The sequence below is a fragment of the Leptonotus elevatus genome, chromosome 20 (genome assembly GCF_054856555.1).
Source record: "Leptonotus elevatus isolate MCC_2025b chromosome 20, RoL_Lele_1.0, whole genome shotgun sequence".
NCBI classification, from domain to species: Eukaryota; Metazoa; Chordata; class Actinopteri; order Syngnathiformes; family Syngnathidae; genus Leptonotus; species Leptonotus elevatus.
In genome coordinates, this window is record NC_141258.1 from 4,481,760 (window position 1) to 4,499,510 (window position 17,751).

General features: G+C 39.2%; 1 protein-coding gene across 5 annotated transcripts in view; it reads right to left on the reverse strand.

The window, feature by feature from the left end:
• The window catches only part of nrg3b (neuregulin 3b), a 251,507-nt gene that overhangs the window by 33,605 nt on the left and 200,151 nt on the right, over positions 1–17,751 (reverse strand). The gene's annotated exons all lie outside the window — the stretch shown is intronic.

Below are 17,751 nucleotides of genomic sequence, written 5' to 3' on the forward strand. Positions count from 1 at the left end.
ATAGATAATGTAGCTAGCTAGCCGGACAGACAGACAGACACGGGTGCTGATGCTGGATGGATAAAACGATATATTTTATATGGTCTGACAGTTCTGTTTTTCCCGTATATGCAACGTATCCCCCGCGATAAACTGCATCTTCACTATTATGTTACTCTCGACATCCGACACGAAAAGCAGCTTCGCACGGGCGCCGGCGTTCCAAATCGGGTGTCGAGAAGCCAGCTTTGTACGCGTTAACGATAGCGCTGCCCTGTCACCGACGCGGGCCACCTCAAGTGTCGCGATCATCTGAACCCGTTTCATCTCCACCGGCGAGTTGCGCGCGTTGTCTCGTGGCTCTCTGGCATGTCGCGATAGCACATTTTCCCAGCTTTCTTTCATACACACACAAACACAAACACATCCCAGATGGATGAAAAAAGATGCTGAAAGAGGTTGGAAATCTCTGCAGGGGGAAAAGCGCAGACACAGCTGACAACTCAGTGTCGTGAATGTGTGTTTGTGTGTGTGCGCTCGCCACTTCAAATTACACACCGTCACGCCATCCATTGTTACCGTAGCCTTTAGAATGAGTAGCGCCTTGGACCGAGATCCATTGAAACATGCAAACAACTTTTTAAACGAGCGCGACAGATTTTCACGCTAATCAGCGTTTCTTGTCAAGCGCCGGGGCGCATTCGATAAAAATGTTCATTTAACGCCACGCCAACGTACGATTGGACCTTTAAAGAGAAGAGGAGGGCTCATTATTTCACAGCCGGCTGCACACGTGAGGCAGGGAAATAACCGGATGTTGAAATCCAAAGACTGAAACGGATCTCATTTTCTGGAAAAGATGTATTCCTCTTCTGTTACTGCACAGGAGCGCTGTGTCTTGAGATGTGTGACCATGCTCGGAACTAAAAACTGTCGTATCGTATAGCAGAACATTTGACTGTTGTACTTTAGTATTTGTTTAACTTTACAATAGGGTTTGTTTGTTTGTTGTTGTTTTTTTTTTTTGCTGTTAAAAGAACTAACATCACCTGATTAAATCAGCTGGCCGAATAATCGGTTGGGCCTTTAATGTAACACCGCAACACTGATGCTAGTCATTAGCCATCTACAGTGTTTTCTCTCTCTCCTTGTTAGCATCAAGCTAAACAGACACTTAATGCCAAAGCTGTTATTTCTTTTTTTGTTTACTATGACAGAAAACTTCAATTAGAAGTGACTATAAACAAATAAGCCACTTCTTTAAAGATTCTTTTTTTTTTTACACCGTAATGATGATGCTATTCATTAGCTACCTACAGTGTTGTTTTCCTGTTAGCATAAAATGCTAAACACACACTCTAAGGCAAAGCTAGTATTTCTTTCTCTTTTTTCAGTTTGATAGTAAACTTCAACTGAAAGTGGCTATAAACAGCTTTAAGCCACTTTTATTAAAAAAAAATTTTTGGAACACTGCAACAATGATGCTATTCATTAGCCATTTACAATGTTGTTTCTCTGTTAGCATTAAACAGACACTCAAAGTCAACGCTAGTCTTTTTTTTTTATTTTTTTTTATTTACTTTTGACAATAAACTTCAACTTGACGATAAACAGCTATAAGCCACCTTTTTTTATTTATTTTTGAACAACATTGATGATATATATTCATTAGCCATTTACAGCATTTTTTTTCCCTGTTAGCATTAAGCTAAACAGGGCTTAAACTTGGCGATAAACAGCTATAAGCCACCTTTTTTAACAACAAAAATTCACTTTTAGGATCCAATACGAAAACTAGAGAGCTACTTGTGGCAGGAAAAAAAAAATCAAGAGATTGCTAAAGCTGGCTCATCGACAAAGCAGGTTAGCTCGAGAGCACAAAAATAGACATCCAAACAAGTGTGATATGAAGGCTAAATTATCTCTGCTACTACTACTCAAACGTCCCACTTTTCCCCCCTGCGTGCGAGCCGAGGTGCCTTGTTAGTATTCCGGCTCACAACCCCAAAGGCGGGGAATGCCTGTCTGCAAGGCGTCTGCCGTCGTGTTTCATAGCTACATCTCCCATTTATCTTCATACAAGCCCAGCCCTTCAGCGAGACGCAAACAATGCTCTGTATGCGTTTGTGCAAACACGCAAGTCAATGGATGGCAAACAATACGAGACGATGACACGCCTGGAGTATGCTTTGGGAAGATGTGTTCAAGAAATGAGAGAAAAGCTTGGCAAAAAAAAAAAGGGAGGGGGTGAAATTGTCAACGCGAAAGCAGATTTTCGTGCGAACAGCCTGACGAGGCGCAGCAACAGCCTGTGACGTCCCAGCTGCTCTTAACACATGTTGGAGACGGCGCGCAAAACCACACCTCCCGGTCTGGAGGAGGACGACGAGAGCGCTAATCGGCGCTAATTAGCGCGGAGGAAAAATGGAGGTCGGCCTGGAGGATCAAATAAGGCGAAGACGTGATGGAAGTGACTTTTGCAAAACGCCGTCACTTCCGTTTATTAATACCACGCCTTGAAATAGGTCTGCTTTAATATTGTTTTCCAGACGTGCTCAATAAATGACCAAGTGATATTTAAGAATTAATCACCTTTTTTATCTTTGCTCCTTTACGGGGGAGGCGTCATAAAATATGTAATTGTTCTCATTTATCCTTGAAGACTCTACTGTACACACAGTATGCGAATAACGGATGGCGGCAATTCCTTCCTTTAATGGCGCGCACAGCGAGCGGCGCTTACAAGCCGGCGTCTCGATTAAAGAAGCGTTTGATGTTCCACGTCATTTAGCGTGGCCCCAGGTTGAATACATTAGCCCGTGTGACACATTAATGTAATGCTTCACCGTATACAAGCAGCAGGGACATATGGCATCGCATCAATAACGTCCGACAGTATAACGAGAAACGCTTGCTCGTAGGCAACTTTGATTGGAACTTTTAGCGGTTTCATTTTTCACCCTTTTTATATCATATCAACATTACTTCCACACAAACTTCTGCAATAAATATTTGTAAATTATAAACACATTTATCATTCTATAACTGAATTTGATTTATTTTACTGTTTTTTTCTCCTGTATTTTAAATATATCATTTAATTAACAAAATATTTGTATATTAAAAACAAACTTTAATCATAATTAATTGCATGACTTCAATAGTTAACTCATGATTAATCGCAAATTGTATATCTGTTCTAAATGTACAATATAGATAAAATTGTATTTTTAGAGTTTTCATCCTCTTAACATAAAAGTGGATTTTTTTTTTAAACCTATAGAAATATGGCTGCATCTTTTAGTCATTGATATGGTAATTTCATAATAATTCATAAAATTAAGTTAAAATTAAAAAGATCTACTGTACTGTAATGTACGTATTGTAAAAAACGCGTGTGATATTGATTTATGTTGAGGGCATTTTACTGCCACTAGATGGCATTAATGCATTTGTAAGACATTGGTGACAGCTCAGTGCATTTTCTTGTTATATTAAGAGCAATCTAATCTTTAACATTAAGTAACTTGTGAAATTCTGCACATTTTTTAAATTGTGAAATACAACTTGACCTCAGTCTCCACAAATATGTGCATACGTATTCAATTTATTCCTGCTAAATTTTGACGTGGACGTGTCTGCTGCGTTGTGACTGGCTTTCCAATTAAAGGCCGGTCATTAATCGCATGTTAAAAAAAATAATGGCGTTAAAGGAACTTTAAATTAACTCAAAATTAACAAACAATTTTTGACACCCTTAATTATTATTCTAGTTAAATATTCAAACTGAAATGGTCGTCACTGTATTTTTGTAAACTTGCCACCTACAAAAATTACATTTTGAATTAAACCCATTTCACACTGCACTTGCTCGATTACTCGAAAATCTATAGTGGATCAAGTCTTAAATGTAACAATATAATATGACACATTATAATCAATTGATTAATTAACTTTCGCTTAATGAGCTCACATGCAAGTGCTAAAAAATTTTTTTTCCTCTCTCAGTTTCACTTTGAAAAATAATCACTTTTTGGCAGCAGGCGTTGCCGACAGGCCCGCTCGACAAATTCATCACGCCGCACCAACTCCTTTGACTCAATGCCACAATTCATAAAGACCGCCAACAGCGGCGCTTGAGTGGATGTTACACTTCATTTCCGCAACTTGACCTGCTGTACATCACGCTGGGTAAACATTCACATTTGCATATGCGTGGCGAGGAAAGGATATCAAATAAATATTAACTATGAAATAAATGCTTCATTTTAATATATTTTATTTTTTCACTAGCAGCTTATTTTTATTTGTATTTATTTGCCTTGACAGCTGCATAATTTAGTTTTCACCATCTGCTTTTGCTTCTCCATGAGCAGCGGGAAGAAGAAAAAAACTAATTTCATTTCTTTCTAACGAGAAATGTGAACAAAAACACGGCTCATACATCATGCATGCGCGCACGCACACCTACGCCCTAATCAGCGGCTGACACTTTTCTCATTGTTATTGATGGCCTGGCGACTTGGTTGCAATCTTCCCAAATTGCTCTGTTGTCATCTAAATTGGGAAAGAAGCCAAAATCCTCCGCTTTTTTCTTTCTTTCTTTTTTCTTTTTTTTTTTAACACAAAAGGTAGTGTTGACATCACAGTTAGACCTTAAAGCCAATTTTATGTGCGGTACTAACGAGGGCCTGACAATTAATGAACTGATAATAGCCTCTTTTAAATTCGGCAAAAATCGGCTGAGAGAATAACAACAAAAACTCTCTATTAACTCATTGACTCCCAGCCATTTTCACTGAAGCAATCCCCTTCGCTCCGGGCTGTTTTACTGGATTTTGACTGATTTAGCAAGGCCCACAGTATATTCTGTTCTATTGCTATAAAAACACGAAACCTACCAAAGGAAAGATTAGAGTCTCTTTTTTCATCAGTAAAAAAGAAAAAGTATATTTCTATCTGTTTCATCATTATTCACATTCCTGTTGAAAGCACTGTCAAAAAGAGCTTGTTGCAACATAGCCCTGGTTGATCTCTAGTACTCTGCTGCCACCTGCTGGCCGTTTTTTGTAATAACTACTATTGCTTTAAGCGACCTCTTCAGGTCAGAGGCTGCATCAAAGCCTTCTGTATGCTCTAGCATAAAAAAACATAAAAACGTCTAAATAAATTTTTGGGACCATGGCAATATTTAAAATAGAACGTTTTTATACACTTTTGGAACCAAATGAGTTAATTTAAATACTATGAACAAATAATTGTGAAAAAGCAAAAATGTTCTGCCTACAATTCATTACAACATTGATGTAAGTTTTAAGGGACCAAAAAATAAATTATTTTTTTAATTAATGAGTCGAATCATGGTTTATTGTAATTTTACTCAAAATATCAGAAAAGTTATTATAGCCAACAAAGTAAAATGAAAAAAAAAACATTTTCAATAATAAAATAAAACAGAAAGAGAATTAAATGAAACTACATTGGATTTTTATAATTATAACAAAAATGTCGTTTGCTTTCGTTTTTGTCGATTAATTTCACACATTTTTGAGGTTGGCGTCAAATGTATTTAATTTGGTACTGACTGCACAGAAGAAAGTAGGTCAAACAATAATTTAGGAAACTGTAGTTTTTTAAAATGACGGAATACTAAGTGACTTTTTCTGTTTGCACTTCACAAATACGGCATATTTAAAAAACTAAAACTAATACTAAAAATAATAATAATAAACTAAAACGAAGCCTGACAAAAACGAATAAAAACGAAGAAACCCAATCTAAGAACTCAAAAACCCAATTTTAAAACAAACTAAATTTAAATTTAACGAACTATAATGAAAAGGTTTGCCGAGAATAAAATAAGCCATCAGCGAACTTTCCTCACTCATCAGATATCACTCCAAATCATAAGGACTGACACGGGACAATAACCCCTTTCAATTTTTCCAATTGAATATTCCGAACTTCTGTCCTATCAGCTGCAATATCTCCACGCAACTGCGGGGATCGTGACACTGGCGACGGCCATCTGGACAAAACAGACACATGAACAAATGGACAATCAAATGTCAAAGCCTAAACAACTATCAAATAGTGACTTGGCAACAATGGATGGGGGTGCGAGGGTTTTCTCTGCCTCCGCCTTCCAGCGCCATGCTCCAAAAACTCATTAAAGCCCAGGCGGGATGAAGAAGTCCCGGCTTGTTTGCACATCAGCGGCGCTCACAATGAAAGTGGAGGCTGGCAGCGTATTATGAAGCAGCAAGCACTACATCACCAAGCTGCTCTAACGGGTGCTGTTTCAAAAGAAGGAGAGATAAGAATGGGGGGGGGGGGGGGCACCTGAGCATTGGGGTGGTGTGTGTTGTATTACTCTTCAATTTCAGAGTTTTTTTTTTTTGAACCTCGCTGGATGACTACTGCACATCAGGGGGGGGGGTCGATATTGGCTTGAAGAGAATTCGTCTTTAAGGTCTGCTCTTGAAGAGTAAAATTAGTGCGCGTGTGTTTTTACCAGGCCTTGTAGGACAAATATTTAAGTACACCTGTCGAGAGTGCACAGCACTCCATATCAGTAGTGTGCCCCACCAACTCCTTTTAGTAACTTTAGTCTGGCTTTATTGTTGAGAGGATTTCATCACCGTGTTAAAACAAAGGAGCTAGCTAGATAGCTAACGTCGCACTTGCGCCAGATAACCACTGATAGCCAACAACGGAGCTCAAGTTCTTGTTCAGTCTCCACAATTGAGTATTACAAACAGTAGTTCTCAATTTTTTCCATGTTTTCAGCAATTATCGTCACAGTGCTAGGATTTCATCACTGAGTGAAAACAAAGGAGCTAGCTCGCTAGCTAACGTCGCACTTGCGCCAGATAACCACTGATAGTCAACAACGGAGCTCAAGTTATTGTCCAGTCTCCATAATATAGTACTACAAACAGTAGGTCTCAATTTTTTCCATTGTTTTCAGCAATTATCGTCAAACAGTATAGCTTAGCGCTAGCTAGCTGCTAGCAGCTGTGGACAACATATGGTGTCGATAAATAGCGATATAAGTGCACTCCTTTTTAACATTATGATCAAATTGGATTTTTAATTTTTTTACTCTATATGCTTTTCAGCAAAAGTACAATTAGTAACCCATTTGAATTGATTCGGGACTCGCCGCCTAAATGGTAAACAAATACCCAACGCAGAAACGTTTGAGAGTTATAGTATTTAAAAACAAATATGCGAAATCACAAATATGGTATCTGTAATTGCTATGTCACTTTTTGTGCCTTCTTATCACTCTTGAGGCGATTGCATGCGTTCAAATAAAAACAACAGAATGGCCGTAAATCATGCTATTTTTTTTTTCTACGTAAAAACGTGGCAAGCAATGGGCTACAACAGGACCCCGGCTGACCTAAATAATTCACCTGCGGCAGGTAGTTGAAGACGCTCGCGACATGGCTACAAATGCGTCCTAAAAACCTCTTTTGTCGTTCGTCGTCGCTTGCTCGCGTGCTACACAGAAAAAACATTAGCGAGAGCATGTGCGAGCGGCTCGACAAGCACGCATTTGCTACGCATGCTTTCAAATATTTACCAAGCGCTATACGATCCAGTCGGCACAGTTTCACCGCCGCATCGTTGTCTTTGCTTGACACCCTATTTTTAATTCTCGCCCTATTATTTACCCCCCCCCCCCCCAAAAAATATTGTCAAAATGCTAAAACGTTTTGATTTGATTAAATCTGGTTGGCCGTAGCTGTGGGAAAACAACTGGAAGGAAATGACCTTTTTCTTTAACGCGTCCATTACTTTGTAAATAATTGCAGTGCAAAAATAATAAGGCAAATGGTTTGTTTTCTTGTTGACTTGTCTGAAAGAGAAAAGGGCAGCTGACACGGTGATTATGCGATAATCACAGTTTCCTTTTCTCCACGCCGCGTTTGACTACGGTAATACTTGACATGGAGTACATTTAAGTACAGTTATTATCCATCTTGAAAGGAGCCAAAGTGTCATACTATTTTTTTTGCTTGCAGAGCACAGCGCCAGGCCATTCACTTATCTTCTATTAAAATTTCATTTGATGTGTTTTTCTCCTCTTTTCATGATTCTTTGATGGATCTTAAATTATTCTCAATTATTTCATCAAGGCAATGAACGTGTCATACACCCGTGACGTTTTTTTGACAGGCTTTCTCCACAACTTATATGATCAATTTATATTAAATCAACCAAATTTGGGCACATCTTGATTTCAATATTTTTTTCAGCAGAGGTGGAGGACTCGAGTCACATGACTTGGACTTGAGACGTTTACTTTCATCTGCTAAACGCAAAAGCTGGAACACATCTAAGTAAAAAGCAAACTTTTAAATGACCTTAATTTAATAGGTAATGCCATTTTCTTTGCTTTTTTGTGTTAATAGTCTACTTTTATCTTGCTAGCTAACAGCCAATCAGAAAGATCAATTGTCACAGATGGCCCATTCATTCAAATCATACAACAATCTCTTAATTCTTCGCAATCCTATGTTTCTTTTTACTTTTTTTAAAAAAATTTTTTTTGAGTATTGTTCATTTGGTAATTTTACCGATTTTACATGTCATCATCATTGCTCTCTCTTTTTTTAAATATATATATATATATATATTTTTAATTACTTTTGATTTTGTATGTGGGTGAGTACGTGTATGTGCATGTGCGCGTGCGCGTGCGCGTGTGTATTCATTAGTTCACCTAAAACCTATTTAAAAAATCCCATACCGTTCACCTAAACCGAACACTTCAGAATCCAGCCAGAGTCGTGAGGCCGTCAGGAGACCCGAGGAAGGATCAAAGGAAAGAAAGGAAAGTGAAATCCAGCACCGACCAGACATTACCTACTACCCACCGGGTTACCAACCAGAGTCTTTCACCAACCCCAGAAACATCTCAATTCCAACAAATCAGGGAGACCTCAAGAGACCAAAGAGAGACTGAGGAAAAGGAAGGAAGGACAGACGAAGCAGAGTGAGATCCACATGTTTCTTTTTACTTCCTGCTTGTATTATGAGCGTGTTGGACAAGGTTCTGCATATGTGTTTGTTTTATTTATTGAAACCATGACTATGGATGGTATGCTCAAATTCAGTTCATCTTACAAATAAGCGAGGAGGAAGGAACGCGGAAGGCCACACACTCGAGTACGCACGCTGTTTTGTTTTTTTTCCCTGCAGAAATGCAGTAAATGGAATCTCCGAGTAAACACGGCGATAAAGCGCGTGGGATCATGTTGTGCTTTTCTCCACAAACATCGATGACATTAGTTCCGGCCATTTCACTTCACATCAGATCTACAGAAAAAAAACCGCTACGTTTTTTTGTTTTGTTTTTATTCGCAGTGATACATAACGCAGTGAGCCGCAATGTCACATTATTCCGGGTGATTCGACTGAACGGCATCAAAGAGGTGAAGTTGGGTTCAATTTTTGTCTACATGGCCCACCCGCTGCTCAGCGCAGCTTTTTGGAAAAACGATTTGACTGCCAAATGGAGAGGCCACCGCTGCATTTTTAGGACCTCTCTATCAGCTCATGTCAGATTTTACAACTCTACTCGCTACATTTTATTTCTGAAAATCTCCAATGTTTACATTTTCATATGATCATTTATGCAACATTCCTAGAATATCACCATGGCATATATATGGCAATAGACAAAAAAAATTCAAATGCGTTCATTATTGTGGCATATGGCTATAGGGGGCGCCAAATATTTTCAGAATTGTACCATCACATTTATACGGAAGAGGATTAGGGCCAGTGAAGAAGAAAAAAAATAGCTTGGCAGGATTCTGACTTTAAAGTGAGAATTCTCACTTTAATCTCAGAATTCTCACTTTATTTTAATGTCAGAATTCGGACTTTTTGACCTCCCACCACAAGTCATAGCTCTATGTCACAAAGTCATAATTCTGACCAAAATCATAATTCTTACTTTAAAGTCAGAATTCTCACTTTAAAGTCAGAATTCTGAGATTAAAGTCAGAATTTTCACTTTTAAAGACAGAATTCTGACATTAAGTGAGAATTCTGACTTAAAAGTAAGAATTCTGAGATTAAAGTCAGAATTCTGACATTATAGTGAGAATTCTGACTTAAAAGTAAGAATTCTGACTTAAAAGTAAGAATTCTGAGATTAAAGTCAGAATTCTGAGATTATAGTCAGAATTCTCCCTTTAAAGTCAGAATTCTGTGATGAAAGTCAGTGACAATCCTGCCAACACTGTTTTTTCCACTTCACTGGCCCTAATCATTTTCCGTACATTTAAAAGAGAAACTGTACGTCCCTACATAAATAAGGGTGCGAAAAAATGGACATGTGGTCAACCTACACATGAAGTTGGAGGCAGAGCTGAGCTTTTGTTTGCAGATGGACTGTTTCGCGGCCAAAACCAAGTGGCTCAGCAGCACTATAAGTTTTAAAAGACGGATGACGGTCGCCTATAACGACTCGCACACCGAGGCGCCATTTAATAAGGTACACCTGTGCGTGTGTGTTTATTGGTTGCAGGCACATAAACCTGCAGTCACACCGTGGGGACTCGTCTCCTTCGGGGCCTGAAAGACGACCACATGATGTAATTAATGGACTTTTAAGGTGAGTACTTTTTAGGGTGAACTTGAGGCTACAAGTAGTTAAAGTTAAATCTCGAGGTAATGGATGGAAGTCGGCGTAACGTCCTTGGCTAAACCGCGTGTGTAAGTGTGTGCGCGACATGGTGTCCTGCATGAGTGCGATGGCTTCCGAAGAGTGCACTGGTACTACTTAGACTTCCTCGCGCCTTCGCGCTCGCACTGCCATCCATCTTGCTGTCATACGCAAGTGGCCTTGAATAGATGGCCGCGTTTCTTGCAGCCCGCAAGGGGAGGCGCCGCCGCGCAGGACACGCCGAATGACACGTTGGCCGTAAATGGACGGAAGCCTTAATGGCACCGTATGATGGGGCAATTATGGCAGCGCCATGCAAAACACAGCGTGGTGCAGTGTCGCCTGACATGACAGAGTTTTTGGGTTTTTGGGTGTCAGGCGATGAATATTTTGAATCATAATTAATCGCATGACTTCAGCAGTTAACTCACGATTAATTGCAAATCATATATCTGTTCTAAATGTATATTAAGATGTACGATAAAAAAAAGCTTTCATACTCTTGTTAACATAAAAGTGGATTTTTTTTAAAACTAATAGAAATATGGCTGCATCTTTTAGTCATTGATACAGTAATTTCATAATAATTCATAAATTGAGTTAATAAGATGTATTATACTGTAAAAAAAGTGTGATATTGATTTGTGTTGGTAATTTTTCTGCCACTAGATGGCATAATTGCATTTGTAATATGTTGGTGGCAGCTCAGCGCATTTTTCCATTTCATATTTTAGAAGCCATCTAATCTTCAATATGAAGTAACTTGTGAAATTCTGCACATTTTTAAAATTGTACACCCAGTAAAGGCTTTCCAAGTACGGGGTGGTCATTAATCGCGTGTTAAATTTTTTTTGTGGCTTTAAAGGAACTTTCATAAAACTCAAAATGAACGCACAAATGTTGACACCCCTAATATATATACATACATACATATACACACACACAGTTAAGAAGTCATAGTCGTTCAGTTTGAATATGTTCAGAGATAGTTAATTTTGAGAAAGTGAAGCAAATGAAATTCAGGCCACTTTAAAAATTTTCTACACCAAATGCATAGTTCGAACCATAAAACTAGAACTTAAAATGCATCGTCTTTCTCTACTTGACAGCTCCAATATGACGAGTCACACAGTAATGCTAACCCCGCTATAATCAAGTGAATTGATAGTCTGGTGTGACAATAGCTTCAAATCTGAGCAAAACGCAACAACTGGAAGACTAAACAAAATGCCCTTGAAAAAAAAAGATTTAAGCAATAGATTTTGCATTTGCAGATGAAAAATGAGGCAGCAGAGCAAAGTTATAGTCTGGATGCTAATTGGAAGAGGAGGGGGGAAAAAAACGCAGTCTTTCAGCAGATGTCAGCCATATGGATTGTCTGAGCGGAAAGTGATCTATATTTACTCCATGCTTTGTAAATACTCGCCATATTTTACGATTTACCTTTTGGTGGGATGCCATGTGAAGTGAAACATTCTTTTGAACACGTCAGACAGCTTTGTATTGGTATTGATTACGCTCTAATTCGCTCCTCTTCCATTCGTTGTTATTGCCGAGCAGATAGGCCGCTGACGTATGGCCTGTCCAAAGAAATGGAAGCAGGAACGCTTAGAAAACATCACCTCTATTACTTTAATTAGTTCGGTTTGTGTCCACTTGGAACTTTGAATTGAGACGAGACCCAATACGTCCAATTTGCCCGATTGTTAGCGCCGTTGGGTTTAGCGTTCGTTAGTTCCACAGCTCCGCGTGGAAATGAAAGCCGCGAGTAAACGAAAAAAAAAAAATGAAGGCGGGTGAACAAGCGATGAAGAGGGCGGGAAAGCGTCAAAGTCAAGCACGTCGGCGTCAGTCAAGCTTCAGCTCCCATGATGGCGTCTAATTAGATTTGCCCCGTGCTCAGCTAATCGCGAAAAGGAGAAACAATTTGCTGGTTGTGACCGGCTGGCGTGCTGATAGCACAATGTCCTGCTATAATTTTTGTTAATCATAAATTGTTTTGAATATACCGGTATAGTATGCTTCCCGTTCAACACCTGAGACTAATGAGTCACATGACTCCAGGGTAAATAGCGAATTGGGCACAATTTGGACATTTTCACCAAGGACTCCGCTCACTTTTGTTGCAAGCAATTTAGAAATGAATGGCTGTGTTTGGAGTTATTTTGAGGAGCAGTTAACTCAACTCGACTCAACTTTATTTATAACGCTCGTTAAAACGAGCATTGCCGTACGCAAAGTTGGAGCGCGTTAAACAAGAGCAACATAGCAAACATTACAAGTCAATAAAGTTGACATCAATAAATGAATAACAAGAAGTATATAAGTGAATGAATAAATCAATAAAATAAACAAATTCATAAGACACAATACAGAGACACCACGATGCTAAGTCTCTTGGCGAACATCCCTGAACGACTCGTGGAAAGTCGTTTTCCGCCAAGACTATTCTGGACGAGGACACATTGGGAAGAATTCCAGTGGGTCAACAATTTCCTTCACCATGAAGCTTTTTGAAACATTACATTCAACAAAAACACCATGCGGCAAAACACTTGTTCACGTCTTCCTCCCCGCGGTGATGAAACCCTATACTTGGCTTGTAACAATAAACCGAAACAAAGGCTAATATAAAATGAATACACCGCAGCAGTTTAATTAAAGAAACGCAAACTATCAGATTTAGGTGAAAGGGCTTTCATAAATGAAAGCTTGATACGTGTAACGCCACGCGACGCGCGTATCCTCGCCTCCGCGCGGCTCATCCTGTGGACGAGGCGCCGCCGCTTTATGCTAATTGCTTTTCTTAACGCTTGGCTGATCAGCTTTGCCTGCAGCTGAAAGATTCCCGGCGTGTTTGCGCGCGCGCGAGCGCACGGATCCTAATCACTTGTGTTTCCGCTGAACTAGCAACGCAAAATCCATTTAATTGCAGCCAGTAAACAATCACGTCTTTATGAAGATGAGCAATAGGGAAAGAACGGGCGATGGAGAAGAATGCGTAATTTCACATCAGGTGACGAGCTTCGCTTCAATATCATGTTGATGTTTGGAGGGTATTCGCGGAATTCATCGGCCAGTCATCTTTGGACTTGTATTAGCTTCCCTCTGAGGGCCAATTCAACCGTTTTACCGTAATTCAACTTTTTTTTTACCCCCAAAAAATCCCCATTCATTCTGATTGAGGACCAATTTCCAACCATTATTAACGTTAATTTCCATAAATGACCAATTCCGATCGTTCCCATTTAAAATTGAAATTGTTCTGCTTACTGACCTTACGAACGAGTTTCAACGTGTACAAGAACAGGATTTGCACTCACAGTCCTCACACAGGCATTTTTGGCAGTTCATTGTCACTCCCACCTCACATATGTTGCGATATGTTGATTTCTCACCCAATGTGAGGTTGACAAGCTCACATCTCCCCAGAAGCACAACAAAACTGGGGAAAAAAAATGGAGTTCTTCAACCCAAGCCATACATTTCAACTGTTCATCAAGTACACTCCCCAAAAACTGGCTTTTTCCAAAAGTTTAGGAATATATTACGTAATTTAAGCGACGGGTTGTCATGGTGCTTTTTCACACTGCAACAACGAGGCACTCTAAAAGTGGCTAGACCACCCCGAAGCCACACACTAGTTAAAAAAAAAACATATCCCCACCTGACTCTTCCGCCTTCACCATGCACTCATGGCCAACAACGAGGCACTCTAAGCACAGCCTATTTTCTACTTCCTTACACGCTGCCTTTGCTGTCCACATATATATAAAAACATCTTGAATTGTTATTTTTTTTTTATCAACATAACAAGATGACAAAATCCCCCTCAGTTGCTTTCCATGTCCGATCTGAATTCCGCAGGCGGCCTTTCCTCAGGAAGTAGGAACGCGCTTTTCCTGCCATGCCGCTATCTTTGTCAAATGGAGGGAAAAGAGCAAGTGTGCCTTTAAGTGAAATCATTCCGAGTTTAACTCCAGGGCCTTGCTGGTGTCATGTAAAAACAAACACAGTCAAACCGCCCCCCCCCCCCCCCCCCCCCACCTTCCCTGCTGCGCGATGACATTCAGGTTCATGGACAATTGCGAGCGCCTGTACCAAACAATCAAGAAAATCATATTCTCCAGTGAAAATATTGCCGAATGTGCAAAAGGTAAGTACACACTTGTCTGCGCGCAGATTGTTGTTTTTTGCATGCTACAAACACAGCAAAGGAAAAGAAAATGCGTTGTTTTGTTGTCTGACATTATGCAACACGCACACCCCCGTGCAGTGTTCCAGTTTGAGAAATATTGGTTGTAATGAGCTTCAAAGCCACGTTTTTTTTTTTCACGCCAGCATCGCGTGCGCAAACGTCAGACCAAAGGTAGAAAACTGCTTTTCGATTTTTTTTCACCCATCTTTGATCTTGGATTTTGAACAAAAAAATGTGTGTGGAAAATAATGGAAATAGGTATAAAACAGTTACGAACATTGAACTTGCGAATATTTCGCAGATACAAACAAAGGCTGACTGATGTCCATAAATGCTGTATTTCACTCGCAAGTTAATATTTGCAAGTGCGCGCCACATCATACATTACGGTACACTACTGTACTGTAGTCCCCCTCTCTGCCACAACCCTGCCGAGCAGCACCGCGCAATTTGCACAATTCCTCTACCTCACAGGAACCATGGTCTTCTTACACCAAATATTACAAATAAAAATAATAATACGATTATATTTTATTATCTATTATATGTATTTTATTTAAAAAATAAATGTCATAACATTTCACTTTAAATTTAAACAAACAAATTCGACTTAGAAAACAACCACTCGGAACCCTTTGTGTTTATAAGTTGAGGACTACCTGTTTACCGTTTAGAAGTAATTGAGTACGCACATTTTATATATGTCGCACTTTGCACAGAGGAAACGCACAAAGTGCTTCACATGGTTCAAATAAACAAAAATATTAATTATGCGTTTGCGCCGTTGTGGGAGTAAACACACCAGACTACATATCCAACCAATTGAAGCAAAATACATTTCCAGCCTCTCTTAATTAACACCCAAAGAGCCCCACTTGAGCCAATATGTACAGTACAGGGCTGCAAATTACACACACACACACGCACACACACACACAGGTTCAGATCTCTTTGATTCTATTATGCGGCGCCTGCTCTGGCGAATAGGTGTCCTTAATAAGCTCGTGCACAGCTGAGTGCAGTCTGATAATCGGTTAATGAGTTGCCTAATGCTCGTAGAAGATTTCATTCAAATGTGTGTGGGGAAAAAAAAGGTCATGTGTCGGAGAAATAAATACGCCGTAATGCGATATTATTCAACCATTATGCGCTACATAAGAAAAGCTACATGCTCGTGTGACAATGGTTTCTCATTTAGCACTCAAATCTTATCAAAAGTGATAAAAGATATGGAAGTTTCAAGGACATGTCCAGGTGAAATGATGGATTGATAGCTGGTGATGTTTGTGACACAAATTCCAAAGTTTTCAAGGACAAAGCGAAAATGCTACAGTAAGTTGATGTGATTGATTGCAGCGGCCACCGTAAAACGTGCGAGATCGTTCATTTTGTAACAAAACCTCAAAATGACTCAACTCCTCCTCATTTGGTCTCAAAGCAAGGCGGATGCATAATTCATTCAAAGCTTTTAGGATCTACTTTATAGGCAGGAACAGGACGGTTAAAGCTGCTATAAAACAATGGTTTATTGATTAGACCTTTTTCGGTGAAACTCCTCCATTTCCATTCAGTTTGCCGACCAGAATTTTGGCAAACAAACAAGCAAATATGCTACCATTTGGATACATGCTTCTGAAATAACAATTTAGTTCAAATGACCTTTAATAAATGTTGTTAGCATGTTTGTATTAGTGTTCAAATGCAGAAGTGAAATGTATTTTAATTTTAATTATTATTTTTTTTTTCTGGAGAGCTCAGTATTGTTCATTCGGTAATTTTACCGATTTGACATGTCATCATCATTGCTCTTTTTTTTAATTAATTTTTTATTAATTTTTATTTTTTATGTGGGTGAGAACGTGTATGTGCATGTGCGTGTGTGTGTGTAATGGTGAAATGTATTGTGATATAATATTGAATCCAAACTTCATTAGAAGTAAAATTCTCAAATTTGTCCTCATTAAACATATAGTTTAATAGAGTATTAACAAAAGAATATGTTTTGAAATAAGTTTGTGTGTTCCAGCCTCGATTCAACTCAATGGTCTCAAATGACGGGAACGTATTTAGTAACCAATTTGCCGCAAATTAGCAACCTTACATTTTTGGAGCCGCTAATGATTCGATTGTGAAACTCGTTATCCCTCTGGCTCGCTGTTGATGCCGAGGGATCACGGGTGGGAAAGTAGATTACATCTCATTTTAGCAGTGAGGCGATTTATTTGTGGGTTAGGCAAGCTTAGAGTAATGTGAGCAAACACACAGAAAAAACAAAAAGTTTCTATGGCAAACTTTGTCTTCTGTTTCTATGGTTACGGCAGCCACCATTCGGGTTCAAGTTCATTTTGCCAGTATGTCATCACAAGACACTCTCGACCTCGTTCCCAGCAATAATCGCCTGCTATTTCAGGAAAACACCTCAATAAATATCAGAATAATCTCGGCCGTCTTCAAATATGATGCCCCTGAAATGTTGAATCAATACTTATTGATCAACGTCTCCAATGAGTGCGTTTCCCATCTTGCGTTCTGGGAAAAGGCCAGATAACAGGTTAGGGCGCAAACGAGAGTCGGCAATTTAATTAAATAGATCAAAGATTGTTTCATCTCATTGTAAATCGGCGAACTTTTAATTAGAAGTAACGTGTTAGCACGGCAACGTGGCTCACTGTTAAGCTAACTACACTTTTCATGGTTTTTTTTTTTAAATCCTTACTGTTCCCATTTTCATGATCTGAACTCTAAGATCTAAGACGTCTTTGCTTAAAGGGTTATAACACATTGATGCTACTCGTCCGCCCAGCTATGCCGTCTTGCATTATATGTTAGCATGAAGCTAATGGACTTTCCTATGACGAAATTATGTACACAGAATGTCGACCAATCA